Genomic DNA, 14,491 nt, shown 5'->3' with positions numbered 1-14,491 from the left:
CTTCGGGTGGCTCTTGTAGGGAAACGCACCGGGGCAGAGGCTCATTCCCGCTCCCGGGAGACCTTTAGCTCTTCAGCCCTGGCCCGGTTCTGAGAAAAGCGAGGGCTCCCAGCACGCAGCTGCTCGCCCCTGGGTCTGAGGTTACGTCATCCCAGCAGGCACAGAGGCGGCGCCTCCGGCCGGGCCTCAGTTTCCCCTCACACCCCCACCCCCGTGGGGCCTCAGCGAGGGAGGAGGGGCGTCCCCCGGCGAGGGAGGCGGGCGGCGCCCGTACTACGGGCTCCAGCAACGCGACAGCCCCTGGGCCCGTGAGAGCTCCGCGCCGGCCCCTCGGCTCTTGCCAGCAGGTGAACAGGCCGAAGGAGCCGGGAAAGGCTTAGGGAAGGGCGGGGAAGTCCGCCAAGAGGGAAGCGAGGCTGCGGGTCTAGTCAATTCCCGGCTCAAGCCTCTCTTATTGGCTCCGGTTTGGGGGCGGGACCACTGGGCTAGTCAGTCTCTGGCTCTAGTCTCTTATTGGCTCCGGTTTGGGGGCGGGAACACGGGTCTGGTCAGTCTCCGGCTCTAGCTTCTCCTATTGGCTTCGGCTCGGGGCCGCGAGTCTAGTGCATCTCTGGCTCTAGCCCCTAACGCAGATTCCCGCTTCTCCACTTCAACGGCCTCGAGCCCCGCCTCCGCCTCTGGTCATTGGGCCTTAGAGGGAGGGACTCCGCCCCCTGACCAATCAAAGTCTTTGGTTTCTAAGAAGGCGGAAGGAGGGAGACTGAAGTTCGGTAGATGGGGACCCAAGAAAGTAGGGCGCTCCCGTGGGAAGGGGGGGTTCTTGCCTGCTCCCCTCCCCCCGGGGGGCGGTTAATGAGGAACCGGGGGCGAAGCGCGGCTCCTCCTTAAAACTGACTAGGGCTTTGCCCCCTTCCCCCCCCTCCCATTTGATAACGTGCTGGGGAGGGGCGGGGGCGCTGGCAGCCTGTTCATATTGAGAAGAAAGCTGGCGGAGCATCGGGCCGGGGAGGGGGCAGCGGCTCCCGGCCCGCGAGGCTGCCCTGGGGCCCCGGTGCTCGGCCCTGTTGTGACGCCTGGCTGGGGGAGGGGGGGGAATGGGCCCTCCGAACTCTGCGCCAAGCCCCGGGGGGGGGTGTGTGTGTGTGGGGTGTCTGTGGGCGCGCTCCTTTTCACCGCTTGCGGAGGCCCCTGGCCGGGGGGGGGGGGTGGTGGGGGGGGGGGGTAACGCGAGTCTCTTTCCTACCGCGGATAAGGACGGATGTGTCTCCCGCCCGCCTCCTCCCTTCTCAGGGACTGGTCCCAGGCGCCGCCGCCTCCACGGAAGAGGTTTTCCGAGCAGCGTTTGACTTGCTGTGGGTTGCGCTTTGCGATGGCGAAGCTGCCCAGCGAAGGGCTCCTTACAGACCCCCCTCCCCCTCCCCCCCGGCCTGAACCACCCCTGCTTGTAGCCGGGGACCTTCCCCATCTTCCTTTGCACAGGATCGGGGCCCAAACCAGGGGCTCCCTTATTAAACGGCTAAAATCACATCCGTGCCTTCGGGGTCCGGGCGGAAAGGAAAAGGCGAACATCATTCCGGGGGTGAAACAAGAGGAAGCGCCGATTTTCAAAGCTTAACAGTTGCGCAGTCACCGGGTACTTAGCCGGGTGCCGGGCTTCTTAGGGATAATGCTTTTAAAATCATTATGAAACCCTCTTATCCTTTTCAGAGCTGAATGTGATGGACACGGCCTTCAACGTGAAGGCGAGCAGCCAACTAATCAGAGCCCAAACCGAAGCGCATGCAAGTAATGTTTCTAGAGGCCTCCCGTACTTGGAGGCTCAGCCGATGGACAGTTTTCACGTCATTGCTGACATTTGCGATATGCGCTTTCACACTGAACTTGGAAAAGACTTCAGGCATTTTGTCAGACACTCATGAGATGTTTTCTTGGCTGGCATCTTAAAGTCCTGGATTTTGTTGGTTTTCTGTGAAGCCGATTCATTCGCCAGCCCGGTTATGAAGCTACACAGGGTCCTCACCAGTTTTTACACGTATACATGTTCTGTGTACATTGTGTACAAATCGCATGTATAAGAAGACCTCAGTATAAACAGGAAATTATTCCTTAGGATGCTGTATACGTGTATGTACGTGTTTAGAAGGTTTAAAAAAGGGGGGAGGAAGGTAACAGATTGTTTTAAAGAATTCAATTATAGACTTAAAAAACAATAATTGGAGGGAAGTTCTTCATTTTCCTTTGAAATATCAATTACTAGTAATAATATTCCAAGAAAATGTTTTCAAACTGCCCTTGTGTTGTTTTTTTTTCCCCCCAATACAGAACAGTACCATTCTTTCAGCAATATCCCTATAGAATATGCTGGAAAAAAGAATACAAGACCATTCTCACTGACGTGCCACCCAGACAAATAAATGCATATAGACCTTGAAAGTGTGATGATGCTTCAGATATTGTGGAAGAACATCTCGCAAGGAAAATTTCAACTTTACATAAGAAAGAACCCAAAGAAAAACAAATTTAACTGAAAAAAAATCCATTTCCATCGATCCAGCAGCTGACTGCAGTGGAGATGTGAATGTGAGTCCCACATTTCCAAAAAGAATGAAAACCATGGTTTCTCTCCTTTTAAGAAACTTTTTGGCCTGATGAAAGGAGAATTAAACAGTAACCGCCAAGTAGGCCATCGGAGCTACCCTAGCAGCAGAAAATCTGGGCCCAAGATTCAGATCAGCATGGATGATAGAGAGCAGAAGACAGAGCCCCTCCGCTCGTCCCCCTCCAAAGCTTCTCCCAGGAGTCAGGGCCATCTGAACATCCTCAGTGCCTTTGGGGAGCTCCAGGGGGGCAGGAGTGCCAAAGAAGGAAAGCCCAAAGTCCTGCAGAGGAGCCTGGCTCGAGGGAGCCCTGGACCGGCCTTGGAGCTGGAGAGGAGCCATGAGGAAGAAAGGTGGTTTGAGGACCCCTACGAGAGCGCTTTGGAGCAGAGCCAGGCAGAGAGATTCCCAGCTCAGAGGCCGAGCCAAGAGGTGGAACGGTTGAAGGCGCCCCGAAAACGCAGAAGTGAGGGGCTGGCTGCCGGGTAGTCAGGGAGAAGAAAGGAAGAAGACAGACGGAGGTCGGGCCCCCGGAAAAAGCATCCTTTTTCCTTCCCAAATTAGCCCACAAGGAAGCAGATTTTTTTTTTGTCTACCTATAATAAATCATCAAGTGGTGATGAAGCAGCTAAAGAACCTTTCTGTACCAATGTCAGTCAGTTTGATATCAGTGATTTTAGACTGTTTCAAGTTTAAATAGCCAGACTTTACCAAAGCTAGATAAATCTAATTTCTGTTCACATGTTTATAAGGCAGGTTTACTTGGGTCCTTGTTCTATAGACAGAGGGAGGCTTTTGATGCTTGTTGCCTGTCTCCTCAATAAATCTGATCATAGATAGTCAGATTTTTAGATCTGTTACCCACTCTTCCTAACATAACCCATGCAAAGACGCCATCGGAGGACAAGATTTGAAAGGCAACACAATTTTTAATAACGCTTTTGGGAGGGATGGCTCAAAGTTAGGTTACAGGGCAACACAGATTCATGGGCTGCAGGAGGGAGAATCCCCGAGCTCTTCATATCCAATTAAAAAAAAAAAAAAAAAAGCTTTAAGTATGTGTCTGGTCTTCCTATCCTGTTGTATTCTGTATAATGAGCCAAGTTTATTTAGCCTTTTCTTAGGTTTGGTGTATATGTGAGATAAGCATATTAAACATACATATAATGGATATAAAAGAACATATAAATATGTGTCTTTAAGATAATAGGAGTAAGAAGTGACAGATCATCAGCCAAAAAGAGGAGTTTCTTTGGGGTTCCGTCTAAGACATGAATTATTTGATAAGAACTTACCTTCCATGCACTCTTAACATGAGGAAAATCCCCAGGGATAAGTCGAAGTTAGGGAAGCTGTCCTCAGATTGTTCTGAAAAAATCAATAGTGAGAGTTGGTGGGTCTTTTGCATTAGGCAGGAGAGTCAAGAGTTTGTCACCTAGGTTGGGTGCCCTGGATGTTGAAAATCAACTTCTTTACTAATAGTGAGTGTGGGAGATAAAACATACACACACACACAATTTATATATTGTTGCATATATTTCTACCCTATGTAGTAGATACATGAATGTGTCATTTTCCTTCATTATTAGGATTAGCCAAGTATATTTAAAATCCACATAGATATAATTCCAAGACTGGTACAGCTCCACCACTTTTATTTGAAGAAATGTCTTGTAAAAGACACCCTCAAACCTTCAGGAGATGAGCACACTTCAGATGAATGTGGTTAGTTTTTCTTTTTTTCTTCTTTTTCGGTGATTTTTTTTTTTTTTTTTTGCTGAGGCAATTGGGGTTAAGTGACTTGCCCAGAGTCACACAGCCAGGAAGTATTAAATGTCTGAGATCAAATTTAAACTCAGTTCCTCCCAACTTCAAGGCTGGTGTTCTATTCACTGTGCCACCTAGGTGCCCCTCAGTAAAACTTTTACAGAAATCTTTATTTGTAATTGCCAAAGCTAACATCTGTTGTCTTCCCATCAAACACTATCTTCTTTCATGGCCTTGGATGGTGTCATGAGATGCCATAGATAACCTTCAACCTGAAGAGTTAGACCCCAACTGAGTCAGTCATTACATATCTATAGAGGAGAGTTTGTAGTTTATAATTATTAGAATACCATCCAAACATAGTTGTATAATGTAGACATTCTTGTGACACTACAGTTAAACATTTCTTATATTCAATAACTGGAGAAAATTAATCTTTGACTCTTCACCTCCCCCACTCCTGGTTTAATCAGTTGCCAAGTCTTGTCACTTCTCCCTGCACGGATATCCATCCCTTTTTTCCCCTACTCACGTTGCCAACATCCTGCCTTTTTTTTTTTTTTTAGGCCCTAATTGCTTTTTGTCTTGAGTGTTAAAATAGCTTTCTAATTGGTCTCCTCTCCAGCCCCTCTCCTCTCTCTCTAATCTTCCCTTCACAAGGGGTTTTCAGTTATTTTCCTATTTAAGTGCTGGCCTAACCCATAATAACACTGCACCCCAAATCTTTAGTTGGTTCTCTGGATCTTCTAGGATTAAATGCAAACTCCCAATTTATTTCACATTGCTGTCCTTCCTGCACTCTATATTCCAGTCAAAATAGCCATAAGTCAATTACGTCGTCTGTATGTCACATTCACATGCAATGTCACATGTATGCTTTACCTGGGTAGGTAAAGATTTGTGTCATCTTCTTAAGTATGTTAAATATTGTTGACCAAGAAATCATGAGAATATAAAACTATTCGAGGTAATGGTAGACCTTAAAGTCTCCATATTTCATAAAGAATAATTACTCTCAAGATTGGTGAGAAGCATATTCTTTGTTTTCATAATTATCATAATTATCTGTATTCTGTCACTTTTTTTTTTTTTTTAAACAGAGAAGAGACTACCTACTCTTTGGGATGCAGCACAAGACTGACGGTCACATAGCTGTGTTTATGGAGACACTAAATAAAGGCGGCGAAACATTAGAAATATCTGATAGAAACTCAGAATCCTCAGAAAAAGTATTACAAGAATTAAATGTAGATGCTGAGAGAGAGAGAAAAAAAAAAATCAATAGAAGGTTTCAGTGTTTCAAATCAAGAACGTCAAATGACAGAAAAAATACTGGAGCCACCATAGGAAATCATTGTTGGGAGTGTTAGGAATAAGTCCCAGAAACTTAAGAAAGAAAGTGGTGAGAGATGTCTTCGATTTACACACCTTCAAGATCAGGAGAATTGAATTTTGAACTAAACTATGAGGGATTTAAGGAGATAGTCGAGTCACCAAAGAAAAGCAAAATAATAAATGAAAGAGTTGTTCTCTCAGTTGCAGTATAATTTTCACAGACATTTCCATAAAAATAACTCGGTGTCTTAGAAATAGTAGGAACTGTCGAATTCTGCCGATCAACTAAATAATGATTGTTTTAATTGTTCTACTTGTTTGGTAACTATAATAGGAGGTTAGATGAACTAGTTTGAAAAAAGTAAGTGAATTAGCAATTGATTCAAAGCCAAATTTCAAAATAAATCTCAGGAGCGCCATAGATAAGAGAAGACTAATAAGGAGACATAAGAATGAGTGTCAGCTATGACCAAATATTTGAAGGGATTTTCATGCAGAAAAGGGCATGGATTTTAATTTTGCTCCAAGGGGAAAATTTTAAGGCATTTAAAAATTACATTGTAAAGTTAAAAGTTAAAGCCTTTTTAATGCAATTAATTAAAGTTTTGAAGTTGTTTTTTCCCCCACTGGAAATGTAGAGTCTAAAGGATGAATTGGATTTGTAGTTTTCCATATGTTCATAAGGATTATGGTCATGCTTCTGGGCATCAATCTAGATACTTCAACAATATAGAAGCCAACTTTTTTTTTATTCATCTCATTTTGATTGAAAAACTGAGGTTTCTTAAAATGGGAATTGGTATAATCAGTTTTTAACTAGTAATAAGTTAGCTATCATAAGTTTAGTTTGTAAAAGACTACTGTTCTTTGAATAATAATGAACTTTGGGTGAGCTAAGTATTAGTAACATCTTTAAAGATTTCTACTGTACAAAAAAGACAGATTTAAAAATAAATCAAGCCTATTAGATTAGCTAAAGGTTTGAAACTGTATCTTATTTTCTAATCCTTTTAGGACCACTCAGTGGAAGAGCATCAGTACCAACAACAAAACTGCTCTAATCCTTTTGAGGAAGATAATATGTAAAAGTGTTTATATTCTTTAGGTAAATCAGTAAACTCTTTTGGTATTGATGCAAGAATGACGAAAGATTAAGGAACATATCTTCAGAGAATGGGCAACCAGAAATAGATGTCTTAGAATACTGCATCACCTCAATATAATCTTTGTGGTCTCAGAAATATATATCTTAGGTGATTTAGATTATTGCTTCATTCTTCCAGGTTTGCACCTGAGGAATTTTACCGAAAGGATAAAAAGAAAATTCAGAAGAATTAAATGATACAACAGAAAATGGAGAGCCATCTTTAAAATCTATACTTCCAAAATCTAGAACTTGTGCAGAGAAAGCCACAGGTATTAAGGATCTTTAAAAAATTCAGTGGCACCTGTGTGAATCCTGCCTTTAACTAAAAAAAAAAAAAAAAAAAAAAAAAAAAGTTGATAAAGTGCTGCAAGAAATTCCTCATATATTTAGTGCAAAAGAGATAAAGATAGTTGAAGAAAAGCTTTCAAGCCTAGAAAATAAGTGAGATGTAAATCAGAAATGAAGCTGAAGAATTGTATAGTTTTTTTTTGCTTGGTACAACTGACATAGTTTAGACATAGTTTACACTGAAAAAAGGGAGGAAGAAACAGAGACAATCATAAAAGCACCCTTAAGGTACAGATGTAGAAAGAAAAATGATGTGGAAAGAATAGGATCTGATTTTCTGTCCTGAGACCAGGGATTTTCAAAGAAGTACTCAAATAGCAGAAGAGGTTAATTCCATTCTTAACAAAAAGGGGGAAAAAAATCAGGGACCACTAACATCAAATCAGGAGCAACTGCACTGGAAACTTTCGTATCCCACATAAGTCATCTTCTGAAATCTGCCCAAATGTAAGATGATATGTTCAAAGAAGTTTTTTAATCAGCAAAAAAATAAATAAATAAAAAATAAAAAGTTTAAAATAACACAAACCAGACTTGAGAAAATAATGTTTTATCAGATAGTGAAATTTAGTCCAAAATATTAATTAGTAACCAACTTGCTGGAAAGAGGAACTCTTGATCCTAGAAGAAATCATAACCTGCAGGAAATCAAACCAACCACCAAAAGTTCAAAGCAGGTATAATGTATGCATTTTTAATGGGCACAGTTTTGCTAAATTTCTCAAAGGAAAAAAAGGATTCAGCACTCTCAGTGTTGTATCTGATAATCTAAAAATCATTTATATTTATGACTTTGAGGAGGTACATGTGTTTGCTAAGGAAATTTATTAAGTAAAGTATGATGCTACATCGTTCTTCTATAGCAGTCTTTACCTTATTAGGTACTGTGATGATAAATCTTTCTTGGGGCAGAAGGCTGCTTAAGTGTTTGAAAACATAAGCCAAAATTTTAAATATCACTTTAGGGCAGCATAGGTAACCAAATTTGCTTTTAGTTTAGTTATTTTGAAATAAAGGTGAAAAGGAAGCATTTGTTGTGAATGATCAAACATTGACTCTTTTAGGTATGGCATAATGTCTTATTTATCCAAGTATTATCAGACTTGGATAAACATCAGCTAATTTTCTGGCTAACTGAACCCTCACTCTGCTCTATAAAGCACACAAGCTTTTTAAAAAGACTGATTTAACCACTTTAGATGGAAGCCATTTTAAAATCTTAGAACACGACTGCTTTCTAAAGCTGAGCATTCAAACCGTAATTTGAACTTTTCTTGACGAGTGAATAGTCATCATTATGAACATCATGTACTATGCTGGTATATAATGATGTTTGCAGATCTGCCATCACCCCAGACTCTTATTGTCAGCTTATAGATTTTTCTTATGGTCATTTGTTTTCCTTTTCCTCTTTCCCTCCTCTCCCAACCTCCTTGGCAGTTATCGAAACCTATATAAGTAACCAATTAAAATTGTGTTTAAAATAAGAGCCGATCATCTGATCTTTCTCTTTTTTAGTATTCTCACTTGTCTAAATAGTACTATATAAATGAGATTTTTTTTGCCATAATATTCATCAAAACAGACTTAAAATTTTAAAGCAGCAGCCCTGAGAGCATTAAGCATCCAGTAACTTTAATTTATATTTACAATTCCCAAGCTACTTAGAAGGAGCTTCCTTACTTTATTAAATATCCCAAGAATTTGTTGTTGCTATAAAAATGGTTAGGAATTTTCATACTATTCCATAATTTTTCTGTGTGGGGATTTCTTCTTTTGATTTGATAGCTTTGGGCGTTAATTTTCCCATAGAGGGAAGGAGAAATCCTTATTGTGCAGCTAATCTCGTGGTATGATCCTGCAACTTTGGCTTTATGCAGCACAAGGTCGTCCTTCACAGGGACATAGTAGGAAATTAGGGTTCAGTTCAGGGTCTGTGGTTAGATAATTAAAAAGTGCTCTAAGCTTTTTAGATAACATTGTAATTGGAAATAACATTAAATTTATCAACTGCAAATACACATATAAAGGATAAAATATTTACATTTTGCTTTGTGGTTTATGTTTTATTATCTTTTAATTTAATTAATTAATTAGTTTTGGCTGAGGCAACTGCAGTTAAGTGACTTGCCCAGAATCACACAGCTAGGAAGTGTTAAGTGTCTGAGGTCACATTTGAACTCAGGTCCTTTTGACTTCAGGATTGGTGCTCTATATGCTGTGGCACCTAACTGCCCTCCTCAGAGTCATTTTAATGTTAATTTCTCTGTTAGTGATTTAAAGCACTTTTTCATACTATTGATAGCTTAGATTTCTTCTGGATACTGCCTATCCTTTGATGATTTATCTGTAGTTATTTTTGTTGAATGTTTTTGTTCTTATATGATGATAGTTATTCCAAATATCCATCTTCTTTCCCCAGAGAGTCAATCTTTATAATAAAGGGTAATTTTTAGATGGGGCGTGTGTGGGGGAAAGTTAGCCCAACTGATAAAAAACATTGAAAAGTTCTAAAACCATGTGCAGCATGCAGGACCTGGGGACCTCACTCCTACCTTCATAAAGAGGTAGATTGGGGATGTCTTCTCATCTGTCTTCCGTCAAGTTTTTATGATTTTGTTATATATTTTTTTGATATTTCATTGTTCTTTCCACTTACATTGTTGTAGTTACCTTGTAGATTGTTTTCTTGGATCAACTCACTTCACCCTGTATCAGTTCATAGAAAATTTCCCATGTTTCTCTGTATCCATCATACAAATCATTTTTATAATACATCCACATCCCATTCCATTCATAAACTGTAATGTTTAGCATATCCAGGTGAGGAGCATCTACTTGCTTTTAATACTTAACTAATACAAAAAAGTGCTGCTGTAAATATTTTGGACTAGGTGGGGACTTTTTTCTTATTGGTGGCTTCCTTAGGATATATAGGATCTGGAGCTCAAAAAGTTTGGGCATTTATGGACATTTTTGTCACTTTATTTGCACAACTCTAAATTACCCAAATAGATACACTACTACTTTACAATTCCATCCATAATGTCTCAGTGGGCCTACCTTCCCTTTTAGCATTTTTGTCATTTTGTAGGGTGTGAGGGGAAACCTCCGACTAGTTGTGATTTGTATTTCTCTTATCACTGTTTTGGAGTATTTTATCTTTTGTAATTGTCTCTTATTTGTTGAGCGTTATATGATCTTTCTTTCTCCTATTATATCATTAGTATGATATTTAATATTATCTTTTTGTATCTATTCACAAAAATTTCCAAATGTATTGTGGAATCTGATATAAGGAGTTATTTACAACCCAATTCCTGCCAGACTGCTTTCAAGTTTTCTTAAGTTTTTATCAAATAGAGAATTTTTTTCTAGATAATTTATGTTCTCCACTTTATCAAACATTGAGTTTTTTGGTTCTATTATTTTCTGAAACTCCTTGTCTAATGTGTTTCATTGAGCTATTCTTTTATTCTTTAACTAATGCTTTACAATATAGTTTGAGATTCCCTTATCTCCCTACTTTTTTCATCATTTCATTTAATATTCTACATCTTGTTTTTCCAAATCAAATTTGTAACCAAATGAATTAAGTACTATAAAGCACTCCCTTATAAAGTACCCCCTTAGAAGCAGAAAACTGGGGGAAATTTTTACAGCCTGGGTTTCTGATAAAGGCATCATTTCTAAAATATGTAGGAAATTGACTCAAGTTTATAAGAATAGAAGCCATTCCCAAGTGATAAGATGGTCCGAGGATATGAGCAGACAATTTTCAGACAAAATTAAAACCATTTCTAATCATATTTAAAAAAATGCTCTAAATGACTAATAATTAGAGAAATATAAAGTAGTACCTCAGAGTTGCCTTAATTTACATCTCTAAGATAGACTAAAATGACAGGAAAACAATGATAAATATTGGCGGGGCTATAGGAAAATGAGGACCCTAATGCATTGCTGATGGAATTGGGAAATAATCCAGCCAGTCTGGAGAGCAATTTAGAACTATGCCCAAAGGGCTACAAAACTGTGCATACCCTTTGATACAGGAATATCTCTGCTGGGTCTAAATCCCAAAGAGATCATAAAAAAGGGAAAAAGGACCTATCTGTTCAAAAATGTTTGTGGCAGCCCTTTTTTAGTGTCAATAAACTGGAAATTGAGTGGCTGCCCATAAGTTTGAGAATAGCTGAATAAGTGATGGTATATGAATGTTATGGAATATTATTGTTCTGTAAGAAAAGATCAGCAAGATGATTTCAGAGATGCCTACAAAGACTTATATGACCCGATGCTGAATGAAATGAGCAGAACTAGGAGATCATTGTACTCTCCAACAACAAGATTATACAATGATCAATTCTGATGAACGTGACTCTTTTCAACATTGAGGCCATTCAGGCCAGTTCTAATGGTCTTGTGATGGAGAGAACATCTGCACCCAGAGAGACACTATGGAGACTGCATGTAGATCACAACATAATATTTTCACCTTTTATTATTGTTGTTATTAGTGTTGTTTGATGTGTAGTATGACTTTTCTTGTGTAGTATGACAAATGTGGACATATTTTTAGAAGAATTGCACATATTTAACATATCAAATTACTTGCTGTTTAGAGGAGGGGAGGAGGGAGAAAAAATTTGGAACACAAGGTTTTGCAAGGGTGAATTTTGAATACTATCTTTGCACATATTTTGATAAATAAAAAACTATTATAAAAAGGAGAAAATAAAAATTTTACATTTAAAAAAAATAAAGTATCTCCTTACAAATACCATAAAATATTTAATTGTTATAGAATTAAGAGAATAAACTAATTTTGATAGTAAATTTTATTTATATTGGTAAGCCCTTGCCAGGAGCATTGAATATTCTTCCAATTCTGTAAATGAGTCTCTCTGTGTATATATATATATATATATATATATATATATATATATATATAATGTGTGTGTGTGCATATATATGTATACACATATATATGCCTCTATCTCTACGTGTATACAAAGAGAGATGGGGAAGAAAGAAAGAAAGAAGAAAGAAAGGGAGAGGAAGAGACAAAAAAAGACAGATACCTAAAGAAAGAGAGAGGCAGAGGGAAATAGAGTTTAGATCATCAGAAGTTTTTAATTTGTGGATATTTTAGGAGTCTGAATTTGGATGGAAAAATGCAACTTGATCTTCCCTATTTTGACCTGAAATTTAGTATTTAAACTATGGCTCTAAGAAGGAACCCATTGGCTTGGCCAGAATGCCAGAGTGCTCTATGTTTGTTTGTTCTCAAAGGAGACCATGACCTCATGGAGATGATGCCCTGACCTGCAATTGAGCCAGATTGAAGTGAGGGAGGGCTGTGCAAGGTCTACAGTCTCATCTTCTCCAGAACTATCCTGGTCCAGTTGCCAGACAAAGATCAGGATCATGGAGCTGCAGCAATGGGAGATCGTGGTCTTTTTAAACTAAGGTCTTTAGCCATCTGCATTCAGAATGAGGACTGTGAGTACTGAATGTGGCTCACAACACAGTTTTTCCCTTTTTTTGTTATTGCTTGCTTGCTTTAGTTTTTTTTCCCCCCTCATTTTTTCCCTAATCTGATTTTTTTGTGCAGCATGATAAATGTGGAAACATGTATAGAAAAAAAATTAAGGCCTTTAAAAGTCTTACTTTGACTGAGGTAACGCTCAGTCACAAAAACAAACAAACAAACAAATCAACCAACAAACAAAAAAACAAAAACCAAATGAATCCTGCTCTAGATGCAGGCTGGGAAGAGAATTTGGCACATACTCCAAATCTGTCACAGAAGATATCTGTAGTGAGAAGCGATTCAGGAGAGGAAAAAACTCTCAGATGGACCTGGTTTCATGGCTGCAAGGAGAATGCAGAAGAAAGAAGGGGGCCTGTGCTTCTGTTTGGGGTGAGATTTATCTCATGAAAAAAAAAGTTTCAGAATTTAAAGTTGATTTTATCTCGGGAATTAGGCCTTTGTGAAAATACAGCCAAAGAAGCCAAGTTATCCACTAATAATTAAAAGCAGATTTGATATAATCCACTCAGAAGGAGGAGGAGGAGAAAAACAGCCCATTGACAATTTCTCAAATAAGGGCTTGAAAGATTCTGCTGCGACTCCAGGGATACTGTGTTCAATAATATTTTAATCAGATTTTCTCCAACAAGTTCTTTAAAGGTCTAGCTGAGAATCAAAGGATTGCATCTTTGAGATCTAGCAGCAGAATAAAACCAACATCAAACCGTGTGCATATCATCAGCAAGCCATTGATCTGTGTGGTAACGAGGACAAATCTACTGCTTGCAACATTGCAGCATCAATCAATCGGCAAATAAGAGCCTGGCCGGCCCGGCGAGCCCAGGAGTGCTCTTGATCAGCAATGTACAAAGCAAAAAGGAAAGTTAATATTTTAATAAAGAAAGCAGAAAATCGCCAGATTATCCACACCAGACCTGGTTTACGCAGACAAGCGGCGCAGAAGAACACGGCCAACGTGTGAATTGGGGCAGTAAGAACCGTTGTGTTCTATTTGGGGGAAAACTGCTTTGTTCAGCTCATCTTTTCAATGAGGGAAAGGGCCTGGGACCTTTTAAAAGCAGCTTATTCCCACACTCCGGCCTCAAAAGCAGGCCAGAAACCTTGCCACTCAGCATAAATATGGGCTCTAGGCAGATACAAGGCAAAGGGCTTTGATCAACTAGTAAAGGCAGGCTCAAGGGTAGAAGACTCCCGTGACCTGACAGAGAAGATCAGGGTTGGGATTTATGTTCAGGACTCATGAAGGGCCTACTGTGTGCTGGGTTCTGTATAAAGCTCTAGAGAGAGAGAAAGCAGAGTTCTTTCTTCCCAGTGGGTGAAACAACATGCAAACAATTAAATGAGGAAGAGATGGATGAGTTGGGGGTTGTCTGAGGGAAGGCACCAAGATTAAGATTGAAGCTAGACTCCCCAAAAAAAAAAAAACATGGCAGAAGACCAGAGAAGATGCCCAGACACAGAGGTGAGCCTGTCAGATGCTTGAAACTGAGAATTTTGTGTTCCTCCTGGAACATCATGGTGCTGGTGGAGGGTGGGTGCCATGGGAACACCTGTGCTTAAGCACCAGCCATTTCACACCTGAACAGAGGAGGGACTGGAGAGGGCACAGCAGCTCCCGCTGTCATCCAGGGGAGGTGATGAGAATCTCTGCCAAGGCGGGGCCAGGGTCAGAGAGAGAGAGAGAGAGAGAGAGAGAGATCTCTTTATATTAGTTTCAGCTGTAGTCATAACGAAATGATT

The sequence above is a fragment of the Sarcophilus harrisii genome, chromosome 2 (genome assembly GCF_902635505.1).
Source record: "Sarcophilus harrisii chromosome 2, mSarHar1.11, whole genome shotgun sequence".
NCBI classification, from domain to species: Eukaryota; Metazoa; Chordata; class Mammalia; order Dasyuromorphia; family Dasyuridae; genus Sarcophilus; species Sarcophilus harrisii.
Note: the sequence above shows the minus strand (reverse complement) of the source record.